This window comes from Petaurus breviceps, unplaced genomic scaffold (assembly GCF_028583685.1).
Source record: "Petaurus breviceps papuanus isolate PSGF00001 unplaced genomic scaffold, PetGlider_PUasm1.0 90601, whole genome shotgun sequence".
NCBI lineage: Eukaryota > Metazoa > Chordata > Mammalia > Diprotodontia > Petauridae > Petaurus > Petaurus breviceps.
In genome coordinates this window covers 1,319,873-1,340,162 of record NW_027187282.1, presented here as the reverse complement: position 1 = coordinate 1,340,162, position 20,290 = coordinate 1,319,873, and the positions used below count along the sequence as shown (strand labels likewise).

The 20,290-nt window shown below is 36.9% G+C and overlaps 1 pseudogene; it reads right to left on the bottom strand.

The window, feature by feature from the left end:
• Positions 1-18,605: 18,605 nt before the first annotated feature.
• LOC138142692 (heat shock cognate 71 kDa protein pseudogene) overlaps positions 18,606-20,290 on the bottom strand; it is a 57,602-nt pseudogene continuing 55,917 nt past the window's right edge.

The window sequence follows — 20,290 nt, the reverse complement described above, 5'->3', positions numbered from 1 at the left end:
TGGTCTGGCTCCTGGTCCAGCTCCTGGTTCAGCTCCTGGTCCAGCTCCATACATCAAGCTTAGCAGAGTTACAACAATGTTCACACACATTGCTAGCACTATCATCAATTCACTTTCTGTCTGTGAGATCAACACAGACCAGCAGACAGAGTCTCTGTCTGAAAAATCAACACAAACCATCAGTAAAATTCCAGGACCTCTGAAAATATTAGTAAAACCCTCCTTCAGGACTTCTGTAAACAGACAACAAGAAAGTCATCTCTTAGGGCTTCTGAACCAGCAGTATGGTCCCAGGGCTTCTGTAATAACAGCAACATCCTCTATCAGCAGACAAGTCTGACAAAGTAACATAAACACAGACAGACAAAGTGTGGGCACCACAGTCACACTTCTTCCTAGTCCTGTTTGGTCCCAGCTTTTGCTCCTGCTTTTTATATGGCAAGTTCCTCCCATTGTGGGTTTCACAGATTCTGTTTCTAACAAACATTATATTATATTTGAAAATTATATTTGATATAATCACAGGTGAGGATTAAAGACACTTGAAGAACTGAAACAAGGAGCTAAGTACTCCTTTGCTTGCCATTACAAAAGGAAATGTTGGAAATCAGTTCTTGACTGGCTTATCCTTTCTGTCTCCCTCATGGGATGCCTTTAACAATATCTTATCCTCATCAACAATTGTAATATACAGTGCATACATATAACTGATTTACCTATACATATACTAGCTAGTGTAATTAAAAGACTAATTAGACTTACACTTCTCAATTCATGCAACCAAACTTCACTAATCAAAATGTGCATACAGTACCCTCTAAGAACAAACACCAACCTCAGTTGGAGAGGTTCCAATAAACTTGTTTCATACTAGACTTTGCCAAGGTTCCTTCTCTGCCCAGCTAAAGGCCACGTGTCTCCCTCAATCAATCAGCACTGCCCTCTAGTGAAGATGGGCATTTCTAGTCTCAAGTGGAGGGAACTCAGGAGCCAGCCAATCACACCCTAGGAACAAGCTGATAACTGAGGCCTCAGTTGAGTTTTTTTATAGTTTTAAATTTAGAAGGAAGGAAGGAAGGAAACAGCATCTATTAGTTACTTACTATATGCTAGTCACTATAAGTGCCTTACAAATATTATCTAATTTTATCCTCACAACAACTCTGGGAGGTAGGTGCTATTATTATCCCCAGCTGAGGAAGCAGGTTAGGTGATATCACAGGGTCATACCTCTAGTTAATGTCTGAGGCAGGATTTGAACTTGGGTCTTCCTGACTTCAGGTCCAGCTTTCTCCACTGTACTATCACTGTAGCTATCACAAAGTGTGGTTTTTCTAAATTATTTACCATGTAATTTCATTGGTAGTTTGCTATATAAGTTACTGATAAAATTATTTATATTTTCTCATTGGTAGTCTGTCTTATCAGAAAGTTCACATATATTTGTCAATTGTTTAAGAATACACAAAGTTGTTTCCCATATCATACCACACAAATGTTTATATATTTAAAAAAACAACTTAGAAAAAGGTGGAGTAAAGATGTCAGAATAAGAACCAGCATTTTTGTCCACCTCACCCAATACTCCTCTACCACAACAATCTAAAACTGTGCTACATTGAATTATGATCAGGAAAGAAAAAAAGTCACAGTGAGTCACTTTTCTTAGACCAGAGAAGTTTAGAAAAATAGAGAGCTCTAGGGAGGAGCTAAGATGGCCAAGAGAAGCCAGGAAGTTGCTGGAGCTTGCCCCACTTTCCTACAGAAACAATATTAAATCAAGCCTCTAGACAGATTCTGAAAAGACAGAACCTAAAAAAAAAGATGGAGTGAAACAATTTTCCAATTTAACATAACTTAGAAGGGTTTCAGGAAAGGTCTATCTCACTTGGGTAAAAAGGGCCTTGCACAGATGGTATCTGGGTAAGCCAGAGGGAGGCTTTTAGCCATAGCACAGATCAGAAACTGAGGCCCCTCAGTCCTGGCTCAGCAGGCCAGTGGCACAGCAGGACAACAATGAGGTCTCAAGCCCCAACAGAGAAGGCAAGTTGCCAGCCTTGGAAACCTTCCAACAACAGGCATGACTAGACTGGCCACCCCAATGCAATGAGCAAGCCTCTAGCGCCTGAGGAGCCAGTGCACAAAGTGAGTGACAAGGCTCCTGGTCCCCAGCACAAGAAGCTTTGGATGGTTTCCCTTTTACTGCAAAAGAAGAGCTCAACTTTAAAAGCAATGAAATAGGCAAAAAAAAATGATCAAGAAGCAAAAATGAACATTGACCATAGAAAGTTACTATGGTGACAGGGAAGATCAAAACACAAACTCAGAAGAGGACAATATTATCAATAAACCTAAATGTGAAACCTCAAAGGAGAATAAGAATTGATCTCAAGCCCACAAAGCCTTCTTGGAAGAGCTCAAAAAAGATTTTAAAAGTCAAATAAGAGAGGCAGAAGAAAAATTTGGAAAAAGTAATGAGAGTTATGCAAGAGAGAGTCAACAGCTTTGAAAAAGAAGGATAAAAATTGATTGAAGAAAAGAATTTCTAAAACAATACAAGTGGGCAAATGGGAAAAATAATCCACTGAAGAAAACAGCTCCTTAAGAAGTAGAATTAGATGAATGGAAAAGGAGGTACTGAAGAAAATAATTCCTTAAAAATTAGAATTGGGCAAGTGGAAGCTAATGACTACATGAGGCATCAAGAAGCAATCAAAAAAAAAAATCAAAAGAATGAAAAAATAGAAGGAAATGTAAAAACTTCATTGGAAAAACAACTGACCTGGATAATAGATCCAGGAGAAATAATTTAAGAATTATTGGACTACCTGAAAGCTATGATAAAAAAAAGAGCCTAGACAGTATCTTTCAATAAATTATCAAGGAAAACTTCCCTGATATCCTAGAACTAGAGGGTTATAACACCAATGCAATATTCACAGCGCCCATGGCAGCTATGAATATGCTGGTATAGTTGTGAATCACAAAATGTCACACGCTCTCCACATGGAGGACAGAACCAAAGCATTTATTCAAATACCAGAAAACTGAATCCCCAAACCAGAAAACCAGATTCATAATAGTAGCCATGAAGTTGGTACACATAACCAATGCAGTGAACACCAACATTTCCAAGCCTTCCCAAACATTCCCTCCATCAGGCCTTCAAAACAAAACAGGCAAGAATGCCCCTCTCTCACTCATGCTAGCTGCTCAGTCTCCATACTGCTTGCTTCCAGCAATTCTGGCTCTCCCTTGGGCTCCTTCCTGCTCAACCCTTCCTATTCCACCCTTTCAGCAAACTCCTCTCCCCATGGGCTCCATGTGATTACATTTGGCTTATTAAGGGCAGGGAAGGTCTTCAAATCCCCTTAGGCCTATTAAGGGGCAGGGAAGATCTTCAAATCCCCATTACCATTACAAGGGTAAAATAGTCATGGAAAGAATCCACCAATCACCTCCTGAAAGAGATCCCTAAATGAAAACTCCAAGGAATATTGCAACCAAATCCCAGAATTATCAGGTCAAGGAGAAAATACTGTAGGCATCCAGCAAGAAACAATTTAAATATCCTCAAGCCACAGTCAGGATAACACAAGATTTAGCAGCTTCTATGTTAAAGGATAAGAGGCCTTAGAATATGACATTGCAGGAGGCAAAGGAGCTTGGAATACAACCAGCAAAATTGAGCATAATCTTTCAGGGGAAAATATGGATATTCAATAAAATAGGGGACTTTTAATCATTCTTTTTTTAATTTAATTTTTTAAATCATTCTAAAGACCTGAACAGAATTCAGCTCTCTAAAGAGCTGAACAGAAAATTCAATCTTCCTTAAAATGCTAAGTAGCATCTACCTAAGACCATCAGAAAGTATTATATGTAATGGGGATAAGCTAGAAGCTTTCCCAATAAGACCAGGGGTGAAACAAGGATGTCCATTATCACCAGTGTTTTTCAATATTGTTCTAGAAATGTTAGTTAAGAGTAGAAAAAGAAATGGAAGGAATTACAATAGGCAATGAAGAAACAAAGCTATCACTATTTGCAGATATGATGGTATCCTATAGTAATCTACTGTTTGATAGACACAAAGCCTCTAGCTTCTGGGATAAGAACTCACTATTTGACAAAAACTGCCAGGAAAATTGGAAGATTGTATGGCAGAAACTAGGCATAGACAAACATCGTTCACTGTACACAGAGATAAGGTCAAAATGGGTACATGATTTAGACATAAAAGGTTAGATTATAAGCAAATTAGAAGAGCAAGGAATAGCTTTCCTGTCAGATCTATGGAGAATGGAAGAATTTATGACCAAACAAGAGATAGAAAACATTATGAAATGCAAAATGGATCATTTTGATTACATTAAATTAAAAAGGTTGTGCACAAACAGAGACAATGCAACCAAGATTAGAAGGAAATTAGAAAGCTGGAAAACAATTTTTACTGCCAATGTTTCTGACAAAAGCCCCATTTCTAAAATATGTAGACAAATAAGTCAAATTTATAAGAATACAAGTCATTCCCTGATTGATAAATAGTCAAAGGCTATGAACAGTCAGTTTTCAGATGAAGACATTAAAGCTATCTGTAGTTATGTGAGAAAATGCTCCAAATAACTATTGATTAGAGAAATGCAAATTAAAACAACTCTGAGGTGTCACCTCACACCTATCAGCTTGGCTAATATGATAGAAAAGGAAAATGATAAATGTTGGAGAAGATGTGGGAAAATTGGAACACTAATGCATTGTTGGTGGAGTTATGAACTGATCCAGCCATTCTGGAGAACAATTTGGAACTATGCACAAGGGGCTATAAAACTGCACCTACCCTTTAACCTAGCAATACCACTTCTAGGTCTGTATCCCACAGAGATCATAAAAAATGGAAAAGGACCCACATGTACCAAAATATTTATAGTAGCTTTTTTGTGGTAGCAAAAAAAAAGTGGAATTTGAGGGGATACCCATCAATTGGGGAATGGCTGAACAAGTTATGGTATATGAATGTAATGGAATACTATTGTGTTATAAGAAATGATGAATAGGCAGACTTCAGAAAAACCTAGAAAGATTTATATGAACTGATGCTGAGTGAAGAAGAGCCAGAAGACCGTTGTACACAGTAACAATCACATTGTGTGATGACTAACTTTCATAGACTTGGATCTTATCAGTAATGCAAGGATCTAAGACAATTCCAAGGCTCATGATGGAAATTGCTATCCACACCCAGAGATAGAACTATGGAGTCTGAATGTAGATTAAAGCATGCCATTTTCTATTTTAGTTTTTATTTTCTTTCTCATGCTTTTCCCCTTTTCTTCTGATTCTTCTTTCACAGCATGACTAATGTAGGAATATGTTTAATATCATTGTACATGAAAGCCTATATGAAATTATTTGCTGTCTTGGAAGGGGAGAGGGGATGGAGGGAGAAAAAATGCATGTTGAAAATTCTCTTTACATACAATTGGAAAAAATAAAACCATATTAAGTGGAAAAAATAATAAAACTAACAGAAATTAAAAAATAAAATAAAGAGCTCTATAGACACTGGGGGCAGGGGATGGCCAGGTATGCTATATAGTGGTGACAGCAGCTACAAAGAACATCCTAGCACCTAGGAATAGTATGGGAGGCTAAAACTGAACACCAGGGCAGGGAGTACCTGGGCAGAAGGAGTTCCCAGTGGCTCTCTATACTAGCATTGGGAGCATGAATCTATTTGGTAGCTCTGTCACCCATTATCCAGTTCTGGGTCACAGTTCTGGGGCAGAGAGGAGCTGTCATTGTTTCAAGGGAGCAGGGGTCTTACCTTTGTATGTTGCAATGAACAAGTTCTAGAATCATAACTGTGTGGCTCTGAGCCCAAGGGTAGAATGGGGACTTTTTTTTTTTTTTGGGCAATCGGGGTTAAGTAACTTGCTCAAGGTTACACTGCCAGTTATTTCTGTGTGTGGTGCTAAGTGTCGGAGCCCAGATTCGATCCCCAGGTCATCCCAACACTGGAGCCAGTGCTCTTACTCACTGAGCCACCTGGCCACCCCTTGGGGACTTATTTCTAACCTTTAGCCTTAATTTATTTGTGCAGCCTTTTCTTTTCTTTTTTTCTTTTTGGAAGGCAATTGGGGTTAAGTGACTTGCCCAGTCACACAGCTAGTAAGTGTGTCAAGTGTCTGAGGCTGTATTTGAACTCAGATCCTCCTGACTCCAGGGCCAGTGTCTATTCACTGGGCCACCTGGCCACCCCTTGGGGACTTATTTCTAACCTTTAGCCTTACACATAAGCCTACAGTGGAATAAACCATGGCAGGAGACCAAGACCACGAGGAGTCAAATAGTTGAGATGGTCTAAACATACAGGACCTGCTGGCAGATTAACAGTACATGAGTCCAGCAGTAGTCCACAGAAACTTACATTCAATCACATAATTCCACAGACCAAAAATTAAGTTAGGAACTTTCAGAGCTCAGACCAAATGGGCAGGGAAAAACTTCTTTTAAGACTGTCACACCACCTTGATAGCATCAAAAACTTTCAGGTCACAAGAATGAGTTGCAAAAACAGCAGAAGATCACAAAAAGACAGATTAGGTCAGATTCTTCCTCACCCCTCCAGAGGTGAGCAGAGCATAAAGTCCAAACTCAAGATAACTAGCAAAAGTTCAAACTCAAGAAGTAAGTTGTTTAAAATGAGCAAACAACAAGAGAAAGAATCCGACTATAAAAAGCTACTGTAATGACAGGGAAATTCAAGAAAAAAATGCAGAGGACAATGACTTGATGTTATCTATAAGCAAAGCCTCAAAGAAAAATGCAGATTGGACACCAACCAAATAAAAATTTCTAAAAGTGTTAAAGGAAGATATTTTTAAAAATGAGCAAAAAAATTTCTAAACATCAAATATGAATTGTAGAGGAAAAATTGGGAAAAGAAGAAAGAGCCATCCAATAAAGTTATGAAAAGAGAACAAGCATCTTGGTAAAAGAGACACAAAAAATCATGAAGAAAATAACTCCTTAAAATCATAATTGGACAAATGGTAAAAGTGATATGTATAAAATCCCACTAAAGAAAATGATTCCTTAAAAATTATATTTCACGGGGCGGCCAGGTAGCACAGTGAGTAAGAGCACTGGCTCCAGTGTCGAGATGACCTGGGGATAGAATCTGGGCTCAGACACTTAGCACCCACCAGAAACACCTGGCCGTGTAACCTTGAGCAAGTTACTTAACCCCAATTGCTTTAAAAAAAATTAGATTTCACTGAGTGCAAGCTAACAACTCCGTGAGACATCAATAAATAATAAAACAAAATCAAAAGAATGAAAAAATGGAAAAAAATGAACTATCTCATAGGAAAAAAAAAACCTGTTTTTTAAATGTTTTGTAGAATTCACTTCTCAATTCATTTGCTCCTGGGGGATTTTCCTTCAATATCTTTTTCTAAGATGGTTATTTATGTATTCTATTTAATCTTTTGTTAATCTGGACAATTTTATACTTTTAAAAAATATTTATCTATTTCACTTAGGTTGTTAGATTTATTGGCATGTAATTGGGCAAAGTGCTTTAATATAATCTGCATTGGTGGTGAATTCACTCTTTTCAATTTTTATTATTTCTTTCATTTTTTAAAAATCAAATTAACAAATAGTTTATCTATTTTATTGTTTTTTTTTTCAGAAAATCTGCTCCTAGTTTTGTTTATTAGTTCAATGACTTTCTTACTTTCAATTTTATTAATGTCTCCTTTGATTTTCAGGATTTTCAATTTTCTATTTAACTGGTAATTTTTAATTTGTTCTTTTTCCAGTTTTTTTTTCAGTTGTATACCAAATTCATTGTTCTGCTCTTTCTCTCTTTCATTGATTTAAGCATTTAGAGATAGAAATTTTCCCCTAAAGACTGCTTTGGCTGCATCCCATAAATTTTGGTATGTTGTCTTATTTTTGTCATTTTCTTTAATGAAATTATTGATTGTTTTTATAATTTGTTTTTTGACCCACTCATTCTTTAGGATTAGGTTATATAGTTTTCATTTATTTTTTAATCTATGTTTCTATTACACTTTATTGAACGTAATTTCATTGTATTATGATCTGAGGATGATACATTTCATATTTCTGTTTTTCTGCATTTTGTTGTTGTGAGAGGGCAGATCTGTTCTGCCCTAATTGTAAGGTGGTATACCCTCCAAGAGAACAGTGGGATGCAAAAGAAAGAGAACTTCATAAAAGCATGGTTAATAATAGGTTCTATTAGGGCTAATTGGGTTAGGAGAGTTTACTCAAGAGACCAGTTGTCCTGGGCAGCAGCAGGATGAAGTAACATTGTGAATCTCCACACCAATGTCAGGACAGGTCAGGTATTATATAGAAAAAGAACAAAGAAATCAGGGGCACATCCAAGTTTTCCCATGGGATAGTTGGAGTTTCTTTTGCTGTTTACATTTACTCAAGGTAGTTTGCAGTCTTTGTGAGACTTGAAGTAACATTGCCATCCATCCCTATACAATCCATTCTTTGTGACCTGCTTATGATCAGCAATCTTTCTGAAACTATCTTCCACAAGGTTCCCTGCATGGTACATGAGTCATTTCATTAACATGGAGGAAGCAAAGGAATGTACCAATGCATTACAGTGGAGGTACAATCTACGACAGCAGATGCAAGCATAAGGAAACAACATGATCAATAAGAAAATGACCACAGTTGTTATGATTTTCTTCTATCCCACTTCTAGTGAGATAAAGGAAGAATCAATGTCATTTGGTGATTAGTGGGAGAAATGGATATTTAAACTTAAGTTATCATAGGCTAGATGAATTCTGAACTAAGTTCAGAGACAAAGAAACATGGCTTGGGCACTATTACAAGATTTTGGGGTTTAAATTATAAAGTGGAATCAGAATCATTTGATTTTCTCAGTTTTCCCATTTTGTCATAATTTTCCCTGACATATACAAGAACAACAAAATTTACTAATTACAGTACAAGCCATAGTAAGATTTTGTCTAAGACCAGTTTTAGTTGGGAAATGCATATGACACCCAGATAACTGAGAGAACTTAGTATACAGTGAAATAAAAAAGCCAAAGTAATCTAATGATGACCATCAATCCCTTCTCAATATCCATTTATTTAACATATTTTATCTTGGATCTCAGATGTCCTATGTAGTTGTCTGGTCTCGAATATCTTTTCTTGGACATTCTGGGATAGGTCTCCTTTTTAGTAGATTTGTTTCTCTGGTTGCAAGTTAATTGTAGAGACTCCTCATATGTTCTTGCTAAAATCTTTTGCAAAACAGATTTCAATACAAGTTAGTGTAGCCTCTCCAATTTTGCTTCTCAATAAATAGTTCATGTAGTAATAACCAGTTGGAACCTTATAGTTCTGATGTTATCAACAAAATAGAGCTAGAGGGAAAACATCAAATTAGGAACACATAGTTCACTTGAAACTTCAGAAAATCCAGGGTTTTAGATGCACTTTTTTTTTTTTGCTTTTTGGAGGGCAATTGGGGTTAAGTGACTTCTCCAAGGTCACACAGCTAGTTTTTGTGTTAAGTGTCTGAGGTCAGATTTGAACTCAGGTCCTCCTGACTTCAGGGCCGGTGCTCTATTCACTGTGCTACTTAGCCACTCTAAGATGCACTTTTAGATTCATTTACATGTGATGTATATGATTATCTGATCTTGTTGCTTTCTCAAAAATTTCCACTCAAAAATTTTCCAAAAATTAATTCCATTTCCTTCAGGAGGATCAGATGCTATTGAGGTTCTAATTCTATATATGAAAATATAGGTAACAACACTTGCAGTAGGTAGAGCCGCTCCACTCTTAGGTTCAATGATTACACAGATGAATTTACTTATAAGAGACTGACTTTACTCTAGTTGTAACAATGATTTAGGATGGGATATGTACATATACTTAGTAATTAATTTTTAATTACATTCAGAGAAGTATATTCAGGTTGTCTATAGTAGAACATGTTCAGTTGTTAACCATATTCAAATGGAACAGATATTACACATACATTACTTTTCTTTTTGGAGGGCAGTTGGGGTTAAGTGACTTGCCCAAAGTTACACAGCATGTAAGTGTGTCAAGTGTCTGAGGCCAGATTTGAACTCAGGTCCTCCTGACTCCAGGGCTGGTGCTCTATTCACTGTACCACCTAGCCACCCCATATACACTACTTTTCACTAAAATAACTGATGGCAATGTAACTCTATTCCTTTTGTTAATATATTTTTTTTTATTAATTTTGATCTTAAATACAAAAATATATATTTTCATGTACACAGCACAACAATATGAAACCATAAATTTCCATTTCACAGTTTACTTTTTTCTATGCTTCATTCTAATTTTTTCTTTTTTGTTCTTTGCTGTGCACTTTTTTTCTCCCTCCCATCCCATCCCTCTCCATTAAACAGAAAGACAGGCAGACACACACACACACACACACACTATACATACTTATATTTATCATTTATTTCTCTGGATGTGAATAGCATCTTCCTTTATTGGTCCTTTTTAAAGATTTAGTATTTTATTTTCCCCAGTTACATAAAAATAATTTTTAACATTCATTTTTAAAACTTTGAGTTCTAAATTCTCTTCCTTCCTCCTATCCTACCCCCCACCCCATTGAGAAGCCAAACAATTTGATATAAGTTATACATGTGTAGTCATGTAAAACATTTCCATAATAGTGTTGTTGTGAAAGAAAACAGCAAAAAAACCCCCAGAAATAAAGTAAAAATATGTGTTTCACTTTAAATTTGTATTCAGACACCATCAGTTCTTTCTCTGGGGATGGATGACATTTTTAATCAGAAGTCTTTCAGAGTTGTCTTGTATCATTGTATTGTTGAAAATAACTAAGTCATTCATGGATGATCATTTTACAATATTGCTGTTACTTTGTATACAGTACAGTTCACTTAGCATCAGCTCATGTAAGTCTTTCCAGGATTTTCTGAGAGCATCCTGCTCATCATTTCTTATAACACAATAGTATTCCATCATAAGCAAATTCCACAATTTGTTCAGTCATTCCCCAATTGATGGGTAGTCCCTCAATTTCCACTTCTTTGCCTCCATAAAACAGCTGCTATAAATATTTTTGTACATATAGATTCTTTTGTTTTTCATCTTTTGGAATACAGACCTAGTAGCAATATTATTAGGTTAAAAGGTATGCATGGTTTTTATAGCCCTTTGGACATAGTTCCAAATTGCTCTACAGAATGGTTGAATGGGTTCAAAGCTCCACTAACAGTGTATTAATTTCTCATTTTTCCCACATCCCCTCAAACATTGGTTATTTTCCTTTCCTGTCCTATTAGCCAATCTAATAGGTATGAGGTATTATTTACTTTGCATTTCTCCAATCATTAGTGAGTAATATGGCCATATGGATTTGATTATCTCATTTGAGAACTGTTCATATCTTCTGATTATTTATCAATTGGGGAACAGCTCTTATTTTTATAATTTTGACTCAGTTGTCTATATGTTTGAGAAATATCTTTATCAGATAAATTTTATTCAAATTTTTCTCACAGATAACTATTGCTAATTGTATTTTCCTCCATCCAATTTTGCTCCTTGCCAGTTATTCTGTTATCTCTCTCCCTTCAAACTGTCCCTCTTCAAAAATATTTTGCTTCTGATTACCCCCCTCAATTTGCCATCTCTTCTATTACCCTCATCCTCTTCTCTTTTCCCTTTTCCCTCCTACTTTCTTGTAGGGTAAGATAGATTTCTATAACCAATTGAGAGTGTATGTTATTTCCTCTTTGAGCCAATTCTGAAGAGAGTAAGGTTCACTCTCTTCTTATAACCTCCCCCCCTCTTCCCCTTCACTGTAAAAGCTTTTTCTTACTTCTTTTATGTGAGATAATTTGCCCCATTCTACCTCTCCCTTTCTCCCATTATATTCCTTTCTCACCACTTCATTTACTTTTTTAGATATCGTCTCTTCATATTCAGCTCACCCCTGTACCCTCTGTATAAATATACTCATTATATATGCCTTAATAATGAGAAAGTTCTTATGAGTTACAAGCATCATCTTCCCATGTAGGAATGTAAACAGATTAACCTTATCAAGTCCCTTATGATTTCTCTTTCCTCTTTACTTTTTTATGCTTCTCTTGAGTCTTACATTTGAAAGTTAAATTTTCTATTCAGCCTCTGGTCTTTTCATCAAGAATATTTGAGGGGCAGCCAGGTGGCTCAGCAAGTAAGAGCACTGGCCCCAGTGTTGGGATGACCTGCATCAAATCTGGGCTCAGATACTTAGCACCACACCCAGAAATAACTGGCCGAGTAACCTTGAGCAAGTTACTTAACCCTGATTGCTTAAAAAAAATAAAGCCATTCATTAAGAATATTTGAAAGTTTGGGGTGACTAGGTGGCACAGTGAATAGAGCACTGGTCCTGGAGTCAGGAGGACCTGAGTTCAAATCTGACCTCAGACACCTAACACTTACTAGCTGTGTGACCTTGGACAAGTCACTTAACCCCAATTGCCCTGCCTTCCCCCCTCTAAAAAATACTTGAAAGCTCTGTATTTCATTGAATATCCATTTTTCCCCCAAAGGATTATACTCAGTTTTGCTGGGTTAGTGATTCTTTGTTGTAATCCTAGTTCCTTTGCACCCTGGAATATCATATTTTAAGCCCTTCAATCCTTTAATATAGAAGCTGCTAAATCTTGTGTTATCCTAACTGTGGCTCCATGATACTTGAATTGTTTCTTTCTGATTGCTTGCAATATTTTCTCTTGGATCTGATACCTCTGGAATTTGACCATAATATTCCTGGGAGTTATCATTTTGGGATCTCTCAGGAGGTGATTGGTCAATTCTTTAAATTTCTATTTTACCCTCTGGTTCTAGAATATTAGGGAGTTTTCTTTGATTATTACTTGAAAGATAATGTCCTGGATCTTTTTTTTTGATCATGAATTTCAGGTAGCATAATAATTTTTAAATTATCTCTCCTGGATATATTTTCCAGGTTTTTACAATTAAATATTTCATATTCACTTCCATTTTTTTCATTTTTTGTTTTTTTATTGTTTCTTTTTTCTTAATAGTATTTTATTTCCAATTATATGTAAAGATAGCTTTCAAAATTCATTTCTGTAAAATTTTGAGTTTTAAATTTTTCCCTCTCCTTTCCTTCCCTCCCCTCTCCCTGAGACAGCAAGCAAGCTGATATAGGTTACACATATACAATCATGTTAAACATTTTCATTAGTCATATTGTGAAAGAAGAATCAGAACAAAATGGAAAAAGTATAAGAAAGAAAAAAACAAAACAAGTGAAAATAGTATGCTTCAGTCTGCATTCAGATTCCATAGTTCTTTCTGTGTATGTGGAGAGAAATTTCCATCATGAATCTTGGAATTGTTTTGAATTATTGTATTGCTGAGAAGAGGTAAGTCTATCAAAGTTGATCATTGCACAATGTTGCTCTTACTATATACAATGTTCTGGTTCTGCTCACTTCTGTCAGGATCAGTTTATGTAATTCTTTCCAGGTTTTTCTGAAATCTGCCTGCTCATAATTTCTTATTTCATTCCATCCCATCCACCACAACTTGTTCAGCCATTCCCCAATTAATTGGCATCCCCCCAATTTCCAATTCTTTTCCACCACAAAAAATATAGGTATTAATATTTTGTACATGTGGGTCCTTTTCCATTTTTTATGATCTCTTTGGATACAGACCAAGTGGTGGTATGGATGGATCAAAGGGTAGACACAGTTTTATAGCCCATTGGGAAAAGTTCCCAGTTGCTCTCCAGCATGATTGGATCAAACAGAAGATTTTATGACAAAACAAGATAGAGAACATTATGAAATGCAAAATGGATAATTTTGACTGCAATAAATTGAAAAGTTTTTCCATGAACAAAGCCAATGCAACCAAGATTAGAAGGGAAGCAGGAATCTGGGAAATCATTTTTACAACCAGTGTCTCTGATAGAGACTTCATTTCTAAAATATACAGAGAACAGAGTCAAATTTATAGAATACAAATCATTACCACATCAATAAATCGTCAAAGGCTATGAGCAGGCAGTTTTCAGATGAAGAAATTATAACTACCTATAGTCATATGAAAAAATGCTCTAAATCACTATTGATTAGAGAAATGCAAACCACATCACACCTATCAGATTGGCTAACATGATGAAACAGGAAAATGATAAATGTTGGAGAAGATGTGGGAAAATTGGACAACTAATGCATTGTTAGTGCTGTTGTGAATTGATTCAACCATTCTGGAGAGTAATTTAGAACTATGTCCAAAGGGCTATAAAACTGTGCATACCCTTTGATCCATCAATACCACCATTTGGTCTGGTCTGTATCCAAAAGAGATTATAAAAATGGGAAAAGGACCCACATGTACAAAAATATTTATAGCAGCTCTTTTTGTGCTAACCAAGAATTGAAAATTGAGGGGATGCCCATCAATTGGGGAATGGCTGAACAAGTTGTAGTATAAGAATTTAATGGAATTTATTGTTTCATAAGAAATGATGAGCAGGTGGACTTCAGAAAAAACCTGGAAAGACTTACATTAACTGATACTGAGTAAAGTGAACAGAACCAGGAGAACATTGTACACACCAGCAACATTGCGTGATGACCAGCTTTGATAGACTTACCTCTTCTCACAAGTATAAGGCTCTAAGACAATTCCAAAAGACTCATGATAGAATATGTTACCCACAACCAGAGAACAAACTATGGAATCTGAATGCTGATGAAAGCACACTATTTTCCCCCTCTTTTTAAAATTTATTCTTTCTCATGTTTTTTCCCCTTTGGATCTAATTCTTCTTTCAACTTGGCTAATGTGGAAATTTAAAAAAAGAATGGAAAATTGAAACTCCCACTCTGTCATGGTAGAGAAGGGTTTGTTTTGGGTAGTACCACCACATGCCAAGCTTTTGAAGACTGGCCCTTGTCACAATATTGTGAAAAATGCTTCTCTGAATCCAGAACTTGTACATAGACCTTCTCTGCTTGGAGACAAGCCTTTGTCTCTAGAGGCATTCCCTACTCTGAACACACAGCTCAGCATCTTCTCTAGTCATTGGATGGTGTCTTTTTTGAATAATTAGATTCCTCAGAAGGGGCATCTGCCATGTCTTACTTAGAAGCTGAGAGAACATACAATAGTCTAAGGTCCCTCCCAACCATGACATTTATTTTAAGGTCCCTAGTAATTCTAATATAGTAGTAATTAAGGTCCTTTTAGACTCTGTTCTGAGGCTTCTCCTAGCCCTTCCCTTCTCTGTTTTAAGGTAACTCCTATCTCTGACATTCCATGATCTAAAGTCTCTCCACACTAACATTCTGTGTTCTAATATGCCTATAAGCTTTGACAGTCTTTGTTCTTTTTTACATCTAATTTTTATAATTTTCTCAATTACATATAAACAAACATTGCTAACATTAAAAAAAATTAGGTCTGGATTCTCTCCCTCATTTCCTCCCTACCTCCCTCCTTGAGAAGGCAAGTAATTTGATATAGATTATACATGTACAGTCATGCAAAACATTTCCATAATATTCATGTTGAAAAGAAGACACAGGCCAAAAGAGAAAATAAGAATAATAAGGAAAGTTTAAAAAGTATGCTTCAGTCTACATGCAGACTCAATTAGTCCTTTCTTTGGGTTTAGACAGTATTTTTAATCATAGGTCCTTTGGCATTGTCTGGGATCATTTTGTTGCTAAGAATAGCTAAGTCATTCACAGTTGCTCTTCATACAATATTGCTGTTACTGTGTAAAATGTCTCCTGGTTTTGCTCATTTAACTTTACATCAGTTCATGTAAATCTTCCCAGGTTTTTCTGAAATCTGCTTGCTCACTATTTCTTATACTACAATAGTATACCATCACAATCTTATGGCACAATTTGCTCAGTCATTCCCCAACTTATGGGCATCCCATTAATATTCAATTCTTTACTACCACAAAAAGAGCTGTTATAAATATTTTTGTACATATAGGTTCTTCTTTTTCTTTGTTCTCTTTGGGATAAAGATTTAATACTGGTATTGCTTGGTCAAAGGGTTTACAAAATTTTATAGAGTTTGGGCATAGTTCCATATTGCTCTCAAGAATGGTTGAATCAGTTCACAACTCTACTAACAGTGCATTAGTGTCCCAATTTTCCCACACCCCTCCAGCATTTGTCATTTGCCTTTTTTGTCATATTAGCCAATTTGATAGATGTGGGATGGTACCTCCAGGTTGTGTTTTAAATTTCATTTCTAATGAATAGTGATTTAGAGCATTTTTTCATATGACTATAGATAACTTTGATTTCTTCTCCTGAAAACCATCTGTTCATAGCCTTTGACCATTTATCAATTGGGGAATTTCTCATATTCTTATAAATTTGACTCTATTCTCTATATATTTGAGAAATGATGCCTTACAAAAGAAACTTGAATTTCCCCCCAGTTTCCTGATTACCTTCTAATCTTAGTTGCATTGGCTTTATTTGTGCAAATACTTTTTAATTTGATGTAACCAACATTATCCATTTTATATCCCCTAATGCTCTCTGTCTCTTATTTGGTCAAAATTCATCCCTAATCCATAAATCACAGGTAAAATGTTTCATGCTTCTCCAATTTGTTTACGACATTGCCCTTTATGTATAAATCATGTACCATTTTAACCTTATCTCTATGTGGTGTGAGAAGGTGGTCTAGATCTAGTTTCTGCCAAATTACTTTCCAGTTTTACCAGCAGTATTTTGTCAAATAATGAATTTTTGTTCCCAAAGCTTAGGTCTTTGGGTCCATCCACCACTAGATTACTATAGTAATTTACTAGCATGTATTATGTTTCTAATCTATTCCTCTGATCCTCCACTTTGCTGATTTATAATATAATTTGATATCTTGGCCTTTTGTTCTTCCAGATGAATTTTGTTATTATTTCTTAGCCAGTACTAGATTGTTTTGATGATTACCACTTTGAAATAAAGTTTGAGATCTGATACTGCTAACACTGCCCTTCACATTTTTTCATTGATTCCCTTGATATACTTGACATTTTGTTCTTCCAGATTAATTTTGTTACTTTTTCTAACTCTTGGTTGTTTTATTGGGATAGTACTGGATAAGTAGAGTAGTTTAGGTGGAATTGTTGTTTTTATTATATCGGCTTGACTTACCCATGAGGAACTAATATTTCTTAAATTGTTTAGATCTGACTTCAGTTGTGTGAAAAGTTGTTTGTAATTGTGTTCATAACTGACCCGACCATTACGTAGAGCAATATGGAACTATGACCAAAGGACTATAAAACCATGCTTGCTTTTTCACCCAGTGATACCACTACTAGATCTGTATCCCAGAAGAGACATAAAACAAAAAGGGAAAGGACATATGTATGTATATATATAATACATATATAATATGTCTATATTATATATATAATAACATATATAGTACATATATATTTATAGGAGTTCTTTTCTGGTGGCAAAGAAATGGAAATTGGAAATTGTGGGGAATGGCTGAAGGATTTATGATGTGAGAGAAAAGATTATTAATAATCAATGATTGGGGGTGTAGAGCATAATGGATCGAGACAGAAGATCCCGAGATTAAAATTGGAAGTGAATTTTATTACAGTGGGACTGCCAGGGTTACATACCCAAATCAGACAGTAAATTGGCATTAACAGTATGCCTTTTAAAGAGATTACAATAGTCAGGTTCTTTAAGCTGAAACTACAATCAGTGATTGGTCAGTGTATATTTGAATTTTCCCCACCTCGAAGTTTTTTTCTAGGCTGAGGTACAGGGAACCCATAATGGGTGGAGATGGGGAACACCTGGTAGGGGGTGGGGGTGGGATGGGGGGGTGGGGGTGGGTCGGGGGACGGGGAAGAATGGAACAGGGATTTTACCCTAGGCTGAAACCCTACCCACAGATCAATTAGGAGAGGGAAGGGTGGAGTTTGTGCTGAAATTCCTGTTTATAGATCAATTAGGGGATGGGAAGGGTGAAGTTATGCTAAAATGCCTGCTTACAGATCAATTAAGGGAAGGGAGGGTGGAGTTGTTGCTTACAGATCAATTAAGGGAATGGAAGGTGGGGTTGTGCTCAGCTGGGGGAGATCTAGAGTTCTCCATTTTTTTCTAAAGTCCTGATTTCAAAAGTCCAGTCTCTTGAAGAACATTACAGATAATAAGATTGGACTAAGACCCCATCCAAGTGGGGAAGACATTGTGCTCTACTCAGGTTTGAATGGGGATAAATTCTTTGAATGGATTGCCCAAGGCTGGAAGTAATTTAGAAGTAAATGACATAATCTACATTCCTCTGAATAGGTTAAGCCCCTCATTGTAATATCCATTCTTTCATTTTTTTTCTTTTTGGAGGCAATTGGAGTTTAGTGACTTGCCCAAAGTCAAAAGCTAGTAAGTGTGTTCTGTCTCAGGCCAGTTTTGAACTCCTGACTCCAGGGCCTGTGCTCTATTCACTGAGCCACCTAGCTTCCCCTCTTTCATTAATTGTTTTTTTTTCCAATTTTAGATAGATTTTATTCTCCAAGACAATTGCATTTCCACTTGTTTACAGTACTGATAAAGTGCAATGTTGTTTACTTCTCTCCCTCTGCACACATTCAAGTATTCAAAATGCCCAGATTTACACAGTAGCTTAAATGTTACTTTTAAACTGCTACTGCCTTGGCTACAAATTTGAGTCCTTCAATTTTTGAAAAGCTGTGTGGAATGCTCTGATGTGTTTAGTCGACCTCTTCAGTGGTGGGTCCAGAAGAAGCACCTCCAGATGGGGCTGCTCCACCCCCTGGGAACCCACCAGGCATGCCTCCTGCACTCTGGTACAGCTTAGTAATAATGGGGTTGCAGACCTTCTCCAATTCTTTCTGCTGATGCTCAAATTCTTCTTTCTCAGCAGTCTGGTTCTTATCCAGCCAGTTGATTATTTCATTACATTTGTCAAGGATCTTCTGTTTGTCTTCATCACCAATTTTGCCTTGCAGTTTTTCATCCTCTACAGTTGCTTTCATGTTGAAAGCATAAGATTCAAGAGAATTCTTGGAAGACACCTTGTCTCTCTGCTTTTCATCCTCAGCCTTATATTTCTCAGCCTCCTGGACCATACGCTCAATGTCTTCTTTGCTCAGACGTCCTTTATCATTGGTGATAGTGATCTTGTTCTCCTTGCCTGTGCTCTTATCCACAGCAGAAACATTGAGGATGCCATTTGCATCAATGTCAAATGTTACTTCAATCTGAGGAACACCCCTGGGTGCTGGAGGAATTCCTGTGAGCTCAAATTTGCCAAGCAGATTGTTATCCTTTGTCATCGCTCTCTCACCTTCATAAACCTGAATAAGCACACCAGGCTGGTTGTCTGAATAGGTGGTAAAAGTCTGTGTCTGCTTGGCGGGAATGGTGGTATTGCGTTTGATCAGAACGGTCATAACTCCACCAGCAGTTTCAATTCCAAGGGAAAGAGGAGTGACATCCAACAAAAGCAAGTCCTGCACATTCTCAGATTTATCTCCAGACAAAATGGCAGCCTGGACAGCTGCACCATAAGCAACAGCCTCATCAGGATTGGTACTCTTATTGAGCTCCTTGCCATTGAAGAAGTCTTGCAGAAGCTTCTGGATTTTGGGGATTCGAGTGGAACCACCCACCAGGACGATGTCATGAATCTGAGACTTATCTAGCTTGGCATCTCTTAAGGCCTTCTCCACAGGATCCAGGGTGCCACGGAAGAGATCAGCATTCAGCTCTTCAAAACGGGCTCTTGTGATTGATGTATAGAAGTCAATACCTTCATAGAGGGAATCAATCTCAATACTGGCCTGGGTACTGGAAGAGAGGGTACGCTTTGCACGTTCACAAGCAGTGCGCAGACGGCGAACAGCCCTCTTGTTCTCACTGATGTCCTTCTTGTGCTTTCACTTGAACTTGGCAATGAAATGGTTGACCATTCGGTTGTCAAAGTCCTCCCCACCCAAGTGGGTGTCCCCAGCTATGGACTTGACCTCAAAGATGCCATCTTCAATGGTAAGAATGGAGACATCAAAGGTACCACCTCCAAGGTCAAAGATCAACACATTTCTCTCAGCACCAACCTTTTTGTCCAAGCCATAAGCAATAGCAGCAGCAGTTGGCTCGTTGATGATTCGAAGCACATTGAGACCAGCTATGGTTCCAGCATCTTT